Source organism: Camellia sinensis, chromosome 11, assembly GCF_055761805.1.
Source record: "Camellia sinensis isolate YWXY chromosome 11, ASM5576180v1, whole genome shotgun sequence".
NCBI classification, from domain to species: Eukaryota; Viridiplantae; Streptophyta; class Magnoliopsida; order Ericales; family Theaceae; genus Camellia; species Camellia sinensis.
In genome coordinates, this window is record NC_138971.1 from 35038571 (window position 1) to 35049346 (window position 10776).

Sequence of the window (10776 nt, forward strand, 5' to 3'; positions counted from 1 at the left end):
GGTATTTGCCTGAATCTGACAAACTTGCATACATGCCATATCTGTCTTTTCACAACTGCATTTTGAATGTTGTCTTGCAATTGTCATTTTCTGTTTGCAGGAGGGTTCCTATACCATTCGCGGGTATGGGAATACTGGTGCTCGGGAGTGGTATGACGAGCTCCCTGATGCGGTCCAGCGCATCGTGGACCGAGCGGGCTTCGGCACCTTCTGCCGAGGGCTCTCTAGGCTCTCCACATGCAGACCTCTTCTCGCTGCTTTGGCGGAGAGGTGGTGGGACACCACCGATTCTTTCCATTTTTCTGCTGCAGGGGACATGACGATGACCCCTTATGACTTCTCGATGCTCACAGGCATCGGGGTAGGGGGGATCCGATCCCCTTCGACACCGACATGGATGAGTGGACCGCCGCTCAGGTCCATCTACTGGGGGAGGCGCCACCGCTAGCTCGTCCAGGCTTCGTCCGATACTCCTAGTTCGAGGCACAGTTCAGGGTCCAGCCCGCATTAGGGGAGGAGGTGCAGATGACCGAGGAGGACGTGGAGAGGTATGCCCGCGGCTTCCTCATGTTCCTGTTCGGGACTACTATCTTCGTCGACCGGGCGAACACCGTGCCTCTCTGTCTCCTCAGCGCACTGGTGGACGTCCGGGACATCTTGCACTACGACTGGGGTGGCGCTGCTCTGGCCACCCTGTACGGCTATATGAGCTCGGCTTCTCGCGGCAGCGGCCAGCTGCTTGGAGGCTACTGGCGGGCTTGGGAGGTACATTTCTTTTCCACTTTTTCATTCCTGTCTCGTACTTTCTGTACTCTGTAGACTACACACACTGCGGTCTGCTTTACACTCACTGTATACTGTACACACGGCACACACATACATTCTGCTTTACACTGACTGTACACTGCTCACACTGTACACTGCACACAATACACGGCTCAACACACGACTCTGCCATTTCTGCTTCATTCTGTATATCCTGCTTTTTCTGATAGTCATACTGACATCTATTTTGCAGTTGTGGGTTTATGCCTACTTCCCTAGGCTTGCACCTGTGCCAGTTGCGGAGCCTCCTCCGGCTGTCCCGTTCTCGAGTCGCTTTGACGGGAGATGCACCCTGCGACCACGGGAGACGTTCGGCTTCTTCCGCCGATATTTCGACACCATCACTCCGGCCGAGGTATGCTTTACTTTCAGTTCATTTAGCTTCGCTTTCCCACTGCATATTTCAATAACAGTAGATAACAAACTGTCTGTCACTTTCAGATCACATGGCGGCCATGGGCTTCGCTGCCGTCGGCGATGCGGGGTCGGTTCCCTGGTGCTGAGGAGACCTCGCGTTTCTGGATCTTGCTAGAGGGCCCGGTCTGTCGGGCTTGGTACCTGGGGGAGCGTTTTCTACGCCAGACCCTCGGGTTACCTGAGCAGATAGTCCCGGCACACCCTCCTGCAGAGATGAGGGAGACTGAGGGGCTGACCACTGAGCAGCTGGATGATTACTCCATCGGCTGGGAGGAGGTCGGCTTCCGAGGCACCGGCGACTATCAGGAGTACGTGCGGACGTACCTGATGCGTCCCTTGAGCGGCCGTCGAGCAGAGGGGGCCAGGCCTGTAGCATCGGCGGCTGGGGCCGGAGCAGGAGCAGGGGCTGGATCTTCGAGGAGGGCCCGGGTCCGTGGTAGGGGTGGAGCGCGGGGAGGACGAGGAGCTGGCTGGCCTGCCCTGCCCGCTGTACTGACTTTCCAGGGGCAGGGTGGGTCGACCTATCAGATCCCCTTCGCCCCTCCACCGGCTGGTCACGAGTTCATTGACGTCCCCAACCTTCCGCCGGTATGTTCTACTGCATTTTGTACAGTTATTCATTTCAGTTTACTTGATATTCCACAGAATATTGATGCATCTGATACTTTTGCAGGCTTCTTCTGAGTACACCCGTCAGTCGTTGGCGATGAATGCCTCGATGATGGGGATGCTCCAGCGGACATTTGATCTCCTAGCCCTCTACAGCATACCGGTATGTCCTTCTGACACTGGCCTCAAACCATTCATACACTGCTTTACATAATCTGATGCACGGCACAACACCTGATACACTGATCTCACAGTATCTGAACACTGCATACACTGCATTCTGCACCGTACCCTACACTGACAAACTGCTCACGGCATTCTTACCCTGTACTCACATTCTGCATTCTGCACTGTTAAACTGCTCACGGCATTCATACACTGTATTCACACACGGCATTCTGCACTGATAAACTGCTCACGGCATGCTGATGCATTTCACTTTTGTGTACTTTTTCAGCCTCCTTTCCAGATTCCCATGGCAGGAGGTGCTCCAGCTAGACCTTCTGTCCCTGCTCGGAGGAGAGATGAGGAGGGCAGGATATTTCCCCGTACCAGGGGAGGGCGTACTTACGTCGGGAGTAGCTCGCGAGCTCCAGTCCCGGACGATGACGACGACGAGGAGTCAGAGGCGGAGGCAGGGTCATCGGAGGAGGAGACCGGAGACGGTTCTAGCTCGGGCTCTGACGACGATGCTGATGATGCTCCTGAACCTTCGTCCAGGAAGAGGACCAGGACGGACTGACAGCCCTTGGAGTCGCTGGACATAGATGCAGATTTTTGCTATCTTTTCTTTCTTTCTTTGTACTTTTCTTTTTGTTGGTAGATAGATTACCTTGTACTGCCGCAGGCAGATTTTTGTTTCCAAAACTTGTACATTTGAAAAGCTAAGTAAATGAAACAGACTTTTTATCTGAAAAAGTGTTCGCATTTACACATTTCATGCATTGCATCGCATCTCATCATGTTACACCTCGATGTAAATGGAATTGATTGGTTGTCTGAAAATTAAACATTTGCACTGTAATAATCAGATGACTTAAACAGCCAACAGCAAAATAACCCAAGCAACCCACTGCCTGATTCTGGACACACAGCCCTTACTCTGTTGGGGATTAACCTGCATACAGCCCATAACACAGCATTCGTTTCATTCTGCACACGGCAATTCTCAAACAAACAGCCCAATCTGACAGGACGGACCTCAAAGATGGAACCGGTTGGAGTCGAGACACGTTCAAATGTAGAGAATGGCACAGCATTCTAAGCATAAGCGATTTTTGAAATCGAATGAGGGTTTTTCAAACCGGGATATCGAGCCTACCACTGAACACAGCGGGGAGGACTCAAATATAGGTACACGACCTAAACACAACGAGACACGCTCGGGAGAGACTCAAAACAAAAGACGAGACCGTCAAATGAAAGAGACACGACACACAGACGCGTAAACGAAGATGGGAGACCTCGGACCACGAGGAGCCAGTTCAATCTGGGTATTGTTTCCCACCCTTTCTGATTTGTGATCCTCACATCACTCGACTCTCAAGCTCGGATTTTCTCTCAAAACCCTTTTCCTCACTTTTCTCTCAACTCACACCTCTCTATTCTTCAATCTCTCATTTTTCATCCCTCCCCGGGGTGATTAATGGATGAATAGGAAGTTGCGGGTTCACGCCTGATGCCGTTAGCTCACAGCTATTTCTTCCGGCGGGCAGAGTGCTCTTCTGGCAAGTACGTTGGTGACGGGGGAAAGACAGAACGCCTGACTCAACTGTGCCCCTAGTTCATCACTTTGACCATTCTTTTTGTTTTGGTCTTCTACTAAAACGGTTTTGATCAAAACGAGAGTCGGATTAACGTACTTGTTCGATTTTTGATTTGAAAACCGTGCAAGTCAGGCAGCAAGCACTGAAAATTTTCCTTTTTGGGTCCAAGACAAAGGTCCAGTTTTGGAAAATAGAATAGTTTTCGAGAAAATAGTCAACCTCAGTAAAAATTTTCAAAACTATTTTTCAAACAGTCAATGCTCAACGAGCATGAAACTTACCCTTCGAGATGCGCAACCTCGGATCGGAGGCAATGGAAAATTGCCCCTGGTTTGAAGGGGGTGGGTGGGGGCAACGGAAAGTTGCCCCTAGTTTGAATGGCGGCTCGCAGCGGCTTGTGGCAACGGAAAGTTGCCCCTTGTTTGGGATGGTGCCGCAGCAATCCGCAGACAGTCTTCATTGGCGGTGGTCGAGCTCTTAGACACAGCGATGACGAAGACGGTCACAACACATATATGGACACAGTCGCCTTGAAGGGTGTTGGCCACTGGACTTTGAGATGAAATCGAAACCATTGCATGGACTGAGACGCTTATGAAAGCGTTGGGGGTTGGACTTCATGATGAAGTTGCCTACGTATCCCAAACATGGGAATCAAGCCTTACGTAGTTCCGGTTAAGGTACACTCGGGTATTTTAACCTTCACTTTGTTTGGCTCTTATTTTTGCCAAGGCGCCCAATGCGGGTTTTCGACCTTGCGAGCTTCTTTTCATTTTCTATTTCTTTTTCATTTCTTTTCTTTTCTATTTTTTTTCTTTTCTTCTTTTTCAATCTTTCTTTTTGTATTTTTCTCTTTTTTTGTTGTATTTTTCTCTTGCTCTAACTTTTGCCTGGGCCGCCCTTCTGGGTTTTCGGCCCAGCGAGCCTCTCAAAGGGTAAAAGTGTAGCAAGTCCATGCCAAATGGTTTTTTTGAAATTGAAGCCTCTCTGTATCTAGGAGAACGGCTGTTGCACTGATTCGCGGAGAATCCATCCCGGTTGCTCTACGAGCTTCTTCCGACGAGATCTACTCCTTCTGATTCGGCTTTGGTGCCTCCTGCTCAAGGGCTGTTTCGAAACTGGCCACACGGGCCTCCATGGCGTTTGTCCGTTGAACTTTCTGAATATTCTGAACGGGTTCAAACTCGGAAAACAAATAGGTTGAATCTTGAGACTGAGAGCGATCCTAGGCTGCGCAATCTCAAGAGTGATTCCACACAGGTCTTCGCAGGGCCGCGTAAAACATTTGCTTTTGAAAGTTTTTAAGAAGGCGACGAATCGCTCGCACCGAAGATAGTGTGGAACCAATCTGGATCAGGCCAGGGTCCTTCTCAGTACTCACGCCGACAAGCATGATTTCATTCATAAAAAGGCTTAGCACGCCTCTCTTTCTCTCAAAATGATCAAAATTTTGCAAAACCCGAGGAATTCCTTCCTCTTCGTTTTCATCACCGCAGTGTTCAAAAGTTTGTTTTTTTGAAAAAATTTAGGTTAATGCAATGAGTTTGGGCACACAGGAGAGCAGGCGAGATGTACTGTCAGCCCATTCAAATTCTCTGGTCCTTATGCTGAAAGCAAGCATGAAGGTTGAGATAGCAACAGCTGTTTCAATCGGCTCTGTTGGTGAAACTGGCCCCTCGGCAGAAACAGACTCAAAACAAAAAAAACATATAATAATTACAAAACAAAATGGTGTTCGGGACAACAACCCCAGAATCACCTGGTATTATATACAACGGGGACTGACTCGATACAACCAGACAGACCCTTAAGCAAAAAAGACTGACTCAAGACAAAGAGACAGACTCAAAACAAAAGACTGACTCGACATCCAAGCCAGGATTTACAAAACTCGGTTTCACCGATGCTCAAAAATGCGTGCCAGACGCTACATCCAAACTACACCAAATGTTGCCCGCAGGCGGTTCACTTTACATACTCGCAGTATCTGAGCCCTCGAAATCCAACAACTGAGTGGTGACGGGCTTGCCTGAGGTGGGTGGTAGGATAACCTTGTTATCAATCAAATCCTGCACTTCATGACGAAGGCGGGAACATCCATCGGTACTGTGACCGGACTGCTGATGGTACGCGCAGTACAAGGTAGCATCATGAGTAGCGGGGAGATTCTTCGGGAGTGGCCGGGACTCCAAAGGCTTAAGATGCCCATTCTTCGCCAATATCAACAATGCCCTAGACAAAGGCATGTGGAGGTCGTGAAAGACCCTGCGCCCTCGGGGCAGGTACTTTGCAGTTTGAGGATTCTTGCCAGATGCGCTGGCGAAAGGATCAGCTGGCGCTGCCTTGGCTTTTTGAACCTTCCCCGGTGCAGGGGTGGGAGCTACTGGAATTGTCTGGGCATGACGGGGCCCATCCCGGTTTTCCGTCTGGCTTGAGCTGCCTTTGATCGGAGCGGGGAAAGCATCATCTACAGCTTTGGTCACTATTGCAGATGTTTGTTGCCTGTTCATCCCTCTGGCCTTCAAAGCCTCGACTGCCCACAACAGTTGCTCAATGGGGTCGGCGTCTATCTTTGCCTTGTCCTTTCCTTTGGCCTCAGCCTGATCGAGGGCCTGGGTTGGTGCTGGCATGTCGTGGCTATAGCCGGAAGCCACCTCTGGCTGGCTGAGCTCTATCACAATCCGCCTCAGTAGCGGGGGCTCCTGTGGTACAAAATTCCCGGCATACGGTGCCGCTGGCGGTGAAGCCGACATTCCATAGGCGAGGTCTGCCACAGACCTTTGGAGATCGCCTATCATCCCCATCAATTCGAAGGTGGTGGGCTCACGAGCCTGGTATAACTGGGGAGTCCAGACCGGGTGTACAACGGGCATCCTGGGCGGATATGACATACTGATGCTGGCCTCACTTTGCGGAGTGGTTCCCTGCTCCGATACAGTCGTCATAACCACAATCTCTTCTGAACTTGGCGCCGCCATAAATCCTGCCTCAGCAAGGGGGAGACACTGGTTATTCAGTATCAACTCTGCAACTCTCTGAACTGAAAGAAAAACAGACAGCATTTCAGCCCAAACTGATCAATCACGGGTGTAGCCAAACAACTGTACCCTACTGCTGATCACTGTTCCCAGAAGTCACTGTTCCCGAAAGCTGAACCAATACCCGCGGATAACTGATTCTCACAACTGATACTAATACTGGTGTCCCCAGGTTTGATACTCAAACTTGCAAACTGACATGTGCGTTCCTGTAGAGCAACACTCTAAAAGCACATAGCAAGTAAAAGAGAACAAAACACCCCTATGTTGGGGTAGGGTTTCCCTGTCCTATTTTGTCAGGAGCTAGGGTTTCACTACGCACACAGCGGTTTCAAACAACTTAGCATCGGGTAAGCAACCTGTCCTAGCTTGGAATGGTCACTATGGATTCCGAATATGCACTAGGTCGAATGGTCAAAAAGGGGTGCCCCGGTAAAACCGAGGTTTGCGTTCCCATACTGTCAGAGCCCATAGCCGGTCAGCCTTATGGACATGCCTTGACAAGACAAGCCTCCGGCAAACCGTTCAGGAATGGCAGATGGCAAACACTGTGTTCCTAGGCGCACCAATGCACATGCAATGCAAAGAAACACATAAATGAGATCAAAACAGGATATCACGAGTTCGAGTCAAACTCTCTAAATCTCCCCAGCAGAGTCACCAGAAACTGTAGCAGCGCCCGCGTGGGCCTCGATGCTACAGTTCAGACTCGATTTGTGTCACGGTTCTTAATCTGAACCAAAGAGTCCAAATCTGGCAAATCGTTTTGAGAAACAGATTTTTGAAAAAGTAGTGCCAAACATGGACTGCTTTGCCAGATACAGAGTCGCCACCTAAATATTTTTAAATGGGAGAATTTAGGAAACCCTGACTCGGTGCCGAAGGCCACGTGTCCGTCATCACCGGAGTTGTCTCGGCTCGGGAGCTTGGGTACGATCGGGGAAGGTCAGCTATGAGCACCCCCTTTCGCCCGGTCCGAAGACCGGCCTCTACTAACCGTGATATCCGTTTTTGAAAACTTTACATGTTCTTATTCCATTTATTAGCCTAGAATTACTATGTTATGCGCACAGCAAACAAGTATAGACTAGATTGCCTAATTTGGAAATAAACATTGCATATCCGTTTGGTTTGAAAATGCTTTGGAATTTGCTACTCGCAAGTAGGCTAAAATACGGATTTCAACGAGTTTTTCCAACTCAAACAATCCGGCCTTCACCCACAGGCATTCAAAACAGTTTAACACATAAGCATCTAGCCACATGTTAAGCATGCTGTCATGGTAACATTCACACTCATGCGATATGCTAAAGCGGAAATACTTACATAGTACTCCGTGCCAAAACAAAGAACTTGTTAGCAAATATGCATGATCCAAGTCCATGTGAAGTGCCTAATGCATCGCATACAAAATGTCGCTAAGATAGGCTCGGCTAATCCTAGACATGTCATGTGAAAATGCACAATTAACACATATTCAGTTCGGAATTGAAGTACTGATGCAGTTAGCGTGATGTACCGAGCCTAATGCATGTAATACAAATGCATGGATGCACACATGCATAGCATAAGGTATGCTAAATTAAACGTGCCCTAATACTAACCATTAAAGCGGGTAAGTAAAAGGGAAGAAAGAAGTGAGGTTGGAAGACATACACACCACCCACACACACTTATTACAGATTTGCCCTCGCTCGGAGGGACCGAATAAATATTACAAATTAATTAACTACGCAAGCTAATTAAATATTACAAATTAATTAATTAACAAATTAACTAATTTTAGGAAAATAGTAAAACGTCTCGAGAAGCGCGCCGCCATGCGCAAGCTGCCTCTGTTTTCCTCCCTTTCCTCCTCTGGAGGTTGTCAAAACCTCAGGACTACATCCTTGGACAGAGGGGATCATCACCGGCTAGATGAAATTTCCACCGGCAGTGTTGTATGGCCATCGGCACAAAGTTGAAGCTGTCGGCAGAGAAAATAGTGTCGGTCGGCACATTACACTGCCGGTCGGCAGAGTATTCCTGCAGAACCTGCAACTCACAGCAACAGAGGGCAAAACAAGGCATGGCAGCATATTTCAAGGCATGTATGCACCAACCATGTCTCTTATCATTGTAATGACTCAAAGGGACATGTGCCTCGGTTCTTGGACCACCAATCACGCATTTCCATGCATGATGGCCCAAAGAACCAAGTATGCAACTTTGGTTTCAAATGCAATGCAAACCAATCAAACAAAACTCCCAATCCCTATCACCCAAGTCAAGGGACAAGGCATGCATGCAAGATGCAATGCAACCTAGGCATACAAGCTAGGAATGCGACGTGACATGGCAAGGCACTTATGCAATCATGCAAGCATACATAGGGCAATGCAAATGGATGGCAAGATGGACTTATACATGAATTAGGCTGCTCTAAAATAGGCCAAAAACAGTAGCCATTGTGCTAAAAGGTGAGGGCTAAATGGCATGCACACACACATGCACATAAGGACCAACACTTAAGCATAAATCAAACAACATTCAAGCACACTTGAAAGAAGGAAACATGGACAAATTAGCATGCAACATGAGCCTTAAAATCATGTTATAAAATGATGCCAAATCAAGTTATAAATCAAGTCAAGCATGCAACAAATAGTCCAAGTGTTCAAGGCAAATCAATAAGGCATTGAACTACACTTATCATGACCAAACATGGCGTGCATTAAACAACTAAAAACAGATTTTTAGCATGTTAAAACAAGGCCAAAGGACTCCTTAGATGGCATCTAAGTGGCCCAAATACAAAGGCATACACCATGACCAAAACATGGAGCATTGCAACACATGCTTTCAAAGCATTAAAGAGGCATGCAAGGTAATCAAACAAGCATGGAAATGGGACTGAAATAGCATGTAGGATGATTCCAAATCACCAAAACAATGCAAAGATGGCATGCTACACATGCACATACTCAAGGCCAACAAGCCCAAATACAAAGGAGCTATATAATGCATGCAAAGATCAACCCAAACGATTATGGACAGAGCTAAAACATGTCAAAATAAGCACATAAACTTCACAAATACAAGCCTAAAACATGCTCCAACAAAGGCTAACAACCTAGAACATGTTAAGGCACAAATAGGGCATTACATGGCAACTATGCTAAACATGCATGGAGTTCCCAAAACCAACTTGAAATCATGTTATATCATGGATATATAAGCATGAAAAACAAACCAAATATGCTCAACACACACTCAAGCATAATGCTCTCTCAAGAGGCCAAAATATGCCCTTTTCAAGGACAACAAGGAGAGGGGGTGGCCCTCTCCTTCTTGGGACTTCAAGGCATCATCTTCACCACTGAAATCCCTCAAGATTTCAGTGGTGAAGAGACCCCAACACCAAAATCCCGGAGCTAGCACAAAATGGCTCAAAATGAGGCTTTTCAAGGCCTAAGGGTGGTCAACAACCCTCAAACAACAAAACACTCTTAACGAACAATAAAGAGGGCCTAAAAACAGAACTTTTTTATGTTATACAATAATCACAAAAACAGCTCTAAGACTAGTAGAAAATTGATGCAAGAATGGGGAAAAAAAGGACTAGAATCTCACCCTTGATGCCTTCTTCAACAAAGATGCTCCAATGGCCTCCTTGAGCTTGAATCTAACACCAAAATCTCAAAACACACTCTTTGGAACCTCAGCTCCAAGAGGAAGGTGAAACACTAGGTGTTTGTGTGCAATAGTGAGACACAAAACACCTAGTGTGCAAAATGAGAGGGAAAGAGAGATAGGTTGTGTATGTCTAACCCTAACCCTAGAAAACCAGAGCTCTCCTCTGTATTTTTCCTCTCTCAAAAATGTCTAAAGGCTCTCTTCTTTGCCTTAGAGAGAGCTTCTCTCTATATGCCTCTTGTAAAGCTTACAAGACAAGCTTTGCAAGAGGGAGATCCCTCCATACACGTGTATGGAGGGGAGCAAAAGCAATACAGCTGTCCAAAAATATCTGCAAAAGCAGATGAACAGCAATCGGCCGGCAAAAAATGCCATCTTGGCCAAAAAGAGTGCCGGTCGGCAACAAAAAGTGCCGACCGGCAACAAAGAGTGCCGGCCGGCAAACT

The 10776-nt window shown here is 47.6% G+C and overlaps 1 long non-coding RNA gene across 1 annotated transcript; it reads left to right on the top strand.

Moving 5' to 3' along the window:
• Positions 1-394: 394 nt before the first annotated feature.
• On the top strand, positions 395-1420 carry LOC145803100 (uncharacterized). Its single transcript, XR_014345206.1, has 3 exons — positions 395-765; positions 1019-1180; positions 1267-1420. It is a non-coding gene; the product is annotated as an uncharacterized LOC145803100 (long non-coding RNA).
• The last annotated feature ends 9356 nt before the right edge of the window (positions 1421-10776 follow it).